The sequence below is a fragment of the Chiloscyllium plagiosum genome, chromosome 7 (assembly GCF_004010195.1).
Source record: "Chiloscyllium plagiosum isolate BGI_BamShark_2017 chromosome 7, ASM401019v2, whole genome shotgun sequence".
Taxonomy (NCBI): domain Eukaryota; kingdom Metazoa; phylum Chordata; class Chondrichthyes; order Orectolobiformes; family Hemiscylliidae; genus Chiloscyllium; species Chiloscyllium plagiosum.
Genome location: NC_057716.1, coordinates 48,911,437 through 48,919,023, shown reverse-complemented (window position 1 = coordinate 48,919,023; position 7,587 = coordinate 48,911,437). Strand labels below are relative to the sequence as shown.

The following is a 7,587-nucleotide window of genomic DNA, read 5'->3' as shown; positions in this document are numbered from 1 at the left end:
TCCTTGATTGGCCCTAATCTTACTCTTGTCATTCTTTTATTCCTTAAATACCTACAGAAAGCCTTAGGGTTTACCCTGATCCTATCCACCAACAACTTCTCATGCCTCTTCCTGGCTCTTCTCAGCTCTCTCTCTTTCGGTCTCTCTTTACTAAATGGCATTAGTCTGGTATTTGGGGATGCAGTCATACAGTGAGTATTTTAGGGGCTGAATATGCACTTCTGGGGGGCTGCAGTGTTGAGTGTTAGTAAGGATGAAATATTGTCCCCAGTCTTCACTGATTGTGGCCTGTGGGTCAGGAAAACCCTTCACAAAACCGTGCTGACTATCCCTAGTCAAATTATTATTTTCTCGATGATTATAAATCCTATCTCTTATAACCTGAGAGTGGGATTTAGTCCGAGATCACTAAGTTTAGTAATCAGTCTCGAGGGGATAATAGTGTTGAAGTCTGAACTGTAGTCCATGAGTATGATTTTTATGTAGCTGTTCTTGGTGTCAAGATGTTCGAGGGAGGAGTGAAGGGCAAGTGATATGGCATCTGACGTGGATCTGTCAGTCTGATAGGCAAATTGGAGTGGGTCAAGCGTAGTGGGGAGGCTGGAGTTGATTATTGCCTTGACCAGCCTTTCAAAGCACTTCATGACCACCGAAGTTAGGGCCACTGGGCAGTAGTCGTTGAGACATGCTGGAAGAGCCTTATTACGCACACGAATGATGTTGGCCCTCTAGAAACAGGCAGGGACAGTGGCCTGCTGCAGGGAGATAAGACAGAATTTCTTCTTGGAGGACAGTGAATCTGTAGAATTCTTTTTACTTCAGAGGGCTGTTGAGGCATTCAGAATATCCAAGGCTGAGATAAACATATTTTAAATCAGTAAGTGAATGAAAATTTATTATGACAAGATATGAAAGTGGAGTTGAGAATGATCAGATATTTAAACTGTATGCTGCTTTCATCTTCCATTTGTACTGGATACTGTCACTTTTAATTTTATACCTCTATGAATGTATACTTGGTGACACCTCTATAGTTATTTGTGTGGTTGGCAGATAATAAAAATACTCTTTTCTTTCACTCAATAAAAACTTGTAATTAACTCCTTACTGACAGAGTAGAAATTGGGTAACTGCATTTTTATTAGAGAAATGTATGGCCTTGTGCTAAAAAGAACATAAAATCTTTTTTTGCAGCCAACTGAGAAAGTTGAAAAGGGGAGCCTATTCACACTTCCTCACCTTGTCACAACAAAATCAAAATCCTCGTCAAAGTCTCAATAATGGATTTTGCTTTAAATATTCACAGCCCATTTAGAGTAAACCTGCCGGTCACACTCTCATTATCTTATTTAGTTTTCCTGAATTTCAATGAACAAGGAGTCAGAAATGTAACAAAGATTCTATCAGTACAACTAAGCTCCATCTTCTTGATATATTGGCAAGTATAGATAAATTAATCCTTAAGATTATGATGGTATAAATGTGATAATTAAACAACAAAGACTGGAAGATGGATTTCAAATGAAGAAGATGTCAGTAGTATAGCAAAGTGGTGGCATTTTATTCAAATGGAAGTTAGCAAAGTAGATCTAAACCAATCTTATATTAACTGTCACCTGGCAATACAGGACTTTAATATTGCTGAAAACAGACTTTTTGCCTAGTATTCAAGACAAATGTATGAATGTGTTTTCAAGTGATCTCAATAACATACAGCACAGAAAAAGATGCTCATAGTTTGGCAACTCATCTCTGATTAGCATTGCCACAGAGGAAGCAATGGCGAGCTATAGGTTCTGCAAGCTCCTGGGTAATTCAAGAAGATGCTAGACTTTAACATCTTCCTTTTGTTTACCAATAATGCATCCGTGATTATGAATGTATGTCACTTCGAACAAGTGTAAATGAGCCAGCTCATGAGGAATGTCTTAGATTGGTTATAAATGAAGCTTTTACCACACAGGATTGTTCAATATGTGCTGCCCAATTGTGGAATCACATTGAGCAGAAAGTGTTTTGTTTGGGATTTTTCATACATGAGTTGATTGAGTACAGGCAATAATCTGCCTATCAAGAACGATTGAAAAAGCATGCTGTGTGTTTCAATCAGCCTATTGGGACAATTTCTGTGTGTCCGACTACATGCCAAACATTTTCTGTAATTTTGCAGCAGTCACACTATTAGAATAAGGTGCTATCTCTTCCACTGTTACGATGGTACTGTTTTACATAGGATTTGAATATTACTTTATTTTAAAAATGAAGCTTTTGAGTCAAATAATTAGCATAAGAATTATCAGTCTTTTATTTTGTTATTTATAGTAAATTTTTAAACAAATCATTGAAAACATTAATCTACACTGTTACACTGATAGACAAAACCAAGTTTTCAGTGTTCTTTTAAGTCTGACAGAAGTAACACTGCACAAAAAGATCCATAACAGTATAAGCTATAGCCGTTAATTCGGAGTACGATTCTTTTACTGATCCATATTACAGAAAAACTCATTTAATTATAAACCACATCTAATGTATACCGCTGTAAGATTAGATTGATTTAGAAATTAAATATGAATTTCAGATACTAACATTGGAATGACGGTTGTAATCAAGTGTTGGTTGGTAACCTATTGTACATTATGTAGTAATTCCAGCACTGTTCCATTATATAACCTAAGGAGTTGACCATTTAGCTTTGTAAGCCTGTTGCACCAATCAGTTAGTTTGTGGCTGATCTGTATCATACTTATTGGCTTTGGTTCCATCTCCCTTGACATAATTTCTTAACAGAAAGTTAATTTTATTTTCAACTGATTAATCCCAAAAGTATTTTGGAGATAAAACCTCCAGATTTCTACTACCCTTTGGTACTATAGGGTAGCGCGGTACACAGGGGTTAGCAGTGCTATCTCACAAAACAAAATTGCCCAGTAGTATGCAAGTTTGGAGAGTTAGCCGTGATGAACTCCTTGCGGAGTTGAGGTGGTCTGAGTGGAATGCTTTTCAGAGAGTTGGTGCAGACCTGATGGGCTGAATAGCCTCTTTCTGCACTGTAGGGATTCTATGATTCATTGTGTGAAGCAGATCTTCCTGATGTCACCCTTAACAGCTGAGCTGTGAGTTTAAGTGATGACTCTTGTTCTCAAATGTCCCAGCGGAAGAAAACATTTCTTCTACTACCCTATCAAATCATTTTGTTTATTTTAAACACCTAAATTAGAACACCTTTTATTCTTATAAACTCAAGGATATTCAAGCCTTTGTTTCAGTCATAGCTTGAATTGTCAGTTGGAGCAGGGATCGAATAGCGACTAATTTGTCCCTACAGGGTGAAAGGGACAAAAAATAAATTGGGCAGATCTATTTTCTAATTGTCTTTAAGTTATTGTCAGCTGCTTCTACGTGGGGAATATGGAATTCTCTGACAGGCATAAAACGCAAGAATAATTTTAAATGCTTAGCAGATTTTGATCTTTCTCTTTCTTGATACAGTGATTTGGGGTTTCTCTAACCATTTTGAAGGGCAAGTATAATAAGCTCGTGGAATATTTCACAGCTATGACGCTAGCACTGCTTTGTTAATATGTGAATTTATGTTGAAATTGTGTTGCTGGAAAAGCGCAGCAGGTCAGGCAGCATCCAAAGAGCAGGAGAATCGACGTTTCGGACATGAGCCCTTCTTCCTGAAGAAGGGCTCATGCCCGAAACATCGATTCTCCTGCTCCTTGGATGCTGCCTGACCTGCTGCGCTTTTCCAGCAACACATTTTCAGCTCTGATCTCCAGCATCTGCAGTCCTCACTTTCTCCCTGTGAATTTATGTGCCTATCAGTGGCAAGTTGCCAGAGCCATCAATGGTGACCTGGTTGATATTATTTACTCCACATGTGGTAAGCAACAGCTTTAGTTTTTTAAAGCTTCAACATGTGACCGGAGAAATTCAAAGAAGCTTTTTCCCCTCCTCACCACTGAACAGGTGGCAATTATTATATGATCGTGAGGATTGCACTCTTCAGTAAAATGAATTAAGTTAAAAGTGGGCTTGGGAACAAAATAGAATTCTTGAAGATTTCTGAAAATGATTTATCTTGTTCCAGGTTGCAAAATATATCTGCCTTTGTATCTAATGCATGATTTGCAAAAAATATGTTTTGTATGTGATACAGCTTATAACTGAAGAATCAACAGATTTAAATAGTATAATGAAGATACTAAAACCCTTGCTTATCAGCACTGATGCTAAAGTAACAGTTCAATTAGAAATAATGATTAATAATCAACAAATATTTTAAGCTCTCATCTAGCCCGGAGTATAGAAAAATACAGCTAAGACTCTCAATGGTGTGCTCTTGCTTGTACGCTACATTTAAAATTATTTTATTGTAATGTATTTTACTTCACTGCACAATTGGGCTGCCACAATGTTTTAATGTTCATTTTTAAGGTTTAGGTTACACCTTCCTGGCATACTCTATGGCCACTACTGTTACCCAATGGCGCCTGCATTTCAACTAAATTAGACGAGTAGACTGCCTAGACCTTGTCCTGCCTGGACTCTTGTAACTGATTAAAATGATTCCTATGTTCAAGAATAGCAGTCTTTTAGTTACAACATTCCCAGGGGGTTTGAAAGAGAGCTATGTTCAAGTTTTTGGTCTTTCGCTTATTATAGTCCTTACTACCCTTCTTCTATTTCACATTACGCCCACGGGCTAGTGTATAAATGAAGGGGTACATCATCAATGTAACCTTTTGGCTTTGTAGAATTTGAGATTTGAGGTATTATCAACTGAAAGTAAAAGTGAATTGTTAAGTTTAAAATCTACACACTTGCAAACTGTCAGCTTTGTTGTTTATCACTTCTACCTTGTGAAAGATAGTAGACAGACATGAGCAGTCGAGCAAATATTTTTTGTTTTAGACATTAGAATTAAACAATTTTCTAAACATTTTATGGTGAATGTACTGTAAAAAGAGATTATTGATAGTTCATGGTTGCCTTTTCACGGACACTATTATAATTGAAATATTATTTTGTCATAACAATTCAATCATGTTTAATACATTTTGGCATCTTTATATACAAGTCATGTGTATTTTCAATAAATGACATTTAAAGTAATCAGTTATCTCTTCAGTTCTTTTCCAGGTTTTGTAGTGCATTTATATAGAGCAAAGAAGTAGAAATGTTGCTATGGTAAATAATTTCGAGCAGCCATAAGGAAACTTGAGTGACCTGCACGGCCTTGCTTAGAATGGAAGTTGCAAGTGATGGTGCCCCCAGTAGGTAGAGGTTGCAGTTTTTCAGTTTTGAAAAGTGCTGTTGAAGGAACCCTGGGTGAGTTATGCCAGTGCATCTTGTAGATAGCACAGTAGTAGTTTCCTGACTGTGAGCACAGTTACCTGGAGTGAACAGCTTTTGAGACAGTTTGTAGTTGTGTGTCCCAGTATTGACTAAAAGCCATACGGTGGCTTTTACAGATTGACCTGGAGGGAAGAGGTGTGTTATTGATAGGAAGGAACTTGACTTGATGCTGATAAGAAAATTGGTATTTGAAGAACTTTTGAAATAATTGAGGGGGTACTTTGAAGAAAATTGTGTCCTTTCAGGCAAAAATCCCCTTTAAGTCATTAAACAACTTTCAACTTGAAGGGCTGTTATTGAAATGAAAATGTTTTCCCATTTGAAATGAAAATGTTTGTACGTGATGTCAAGAAATAACTTGAATCATATCAAAATGTCTCACCAATTCACTGATGTCATTGTCAATGCGAATAAAGTGACCCTTGCAGTTTCTAGCTCTTATATTGCCAAACAAAATAAGATTGACTTAATATTTTTCGTAAAGACAACACTCATTTGACACATATTAGTATTTTTCTCAGGTTTAACATTGTTGTATATTTGTAAACTATTATTTTTTCTTGTCAGTTTCTCTAAATGAGAACAAAGTGTAAACGAACAGAATCTTTTAGAGTTCCATTGAGAGTTTCAGATATAGGATTAGTTTATACTGATTGTTAATGAAATTGGTTGTGCTTATTGAATTTCAAGTTGTTTTGCACTATTTCTATTTCTTAAAAGATGAAGGCTGCTGATTAAGTGTTTCATTTGATTCTTCCAGGTCACAACAGTGCTGACTAACTTACATCATGCTGCTGCTTGCATTAATTCCTGAGTAAATGATTGACATTGATTGAAAGTTTTTCAAGGAGTGCTTGTTATTTTTTGTCACAATGATGTATGCTGGTAGTGTTGAAAATGTAAATAACTTTTTCCTGTGTCACAATTTGATAAATTTTGAAAGTTAGGAAGTGAAAAGCTTTTTGTTCAATAGTGGCCAATAAAATGAGGTCAAAGGTATTTCATTCTTTTTCCATTAAATCAATATTGTCAAAATTAAGTTGTATTAGTATTTTAATAAAGATATTTGATGTGACATTGCCTCTAATAAATATAGTGTTAGTACTTTTTTGAATTTGGTCACCTGTTAGTTATGGTTGCCAAGTCTTAATGGTTCAGTGTAAATTACTTCAATTCTATCCTGATTGCAGATTAGCCGTATGCCCAAGCCCTTGAGTTTTAAAGATTGCACATACTTAGGATTCTTAAGCGACTATGAGGAAATGCATTTTTACGATGTGCTGCTTTCATGAGTTTTTAATAATGAAGGGTAATTTGTTAGTTTCTCATGTTACTGGTGTATTTGTTTTGATTGATCTGAGTATTGAAAGTATCCAGGTGCAACTTGTTAGCCAGTGGAAGTGTTTCCTGGTATTACCTCAGAATTGAACATGACTTTCACTTGCTGCCACTGGATTTGACTTCCTTTGCTAATTTATTCACAATTAATTCCTTTCAGGTATGCTAAAAATAGTTATACTTTATTTTTTAAAAATTAAAAAATAAAGTCATATTTTTAGCAAGAAAGTGTGATATACGCAATCAGGATTTTCTAAAGAATTGAACTTGAGAGCATTCAGAACATAAGTACTTAACTGCTACTGACCCCTGTGTAAGGACTAGTATGTGTTTCAGGATTGGAGTGGTGCTGGAAAAGCACAGCAGGTCATGCAGCATTCCGAGGAGCAGGAGAATCGACATTTCAGGCAAAGCCCCGATGAAGGGCTTTTCCCCGAAACATCGGTTCTCCTGCTCCTCGGATGCTGCCTGACTTGCTGTGCTTTTCCAGCACCACTGTCATCTAGACTCTGATTTCCAGCAGTACATATATTTGGAAAGGCAAGGACTGATTAGGGATAGTCAACATGGCTTTGTGCGTGGGAAATCATGTCTCACAAACTTGATTGAGTTTTTTGAAGAAGTAGCAAAGAGGATTGTTGAGGGCAGAGCGGTAGATGTGATCTGTATGGACTTCAGTAAGGCGTTCGACAAGGTTCCCCATGGGACACTGGCTAGCAAGGTTAGATCTCACGGAATACAGGGAGAACTAGCCATTTGGATACAAAACTGGCTAAAAGGTAGAAGACAAAGGTTGGTGGTTGAGGGTTGTTTTTCAGACTGAATGCCTGTGACCAGTGGAGTGCCACAAGGATCAGTGCTGGGTCCTCTACTTTTTGTCATTTA

The 7,587-nt window shown here is 36.8% G+C and overlaps 1 protein-coding gene across 2 annotated transcripts in view; it reads left to right on the top strand.

Moving 5' to 3' along the window:
* The window catches only part of metap1d (methionyl aminopeptidase type 1D (mitochondrial)), a 175,980-nt gene that overhangs the window by 21,167 nt on the left and 147,226 nt on the right, over positions 1-7,587 (top strand). The gene's annotated exons all lie outside the window — the stretch shown is intronic.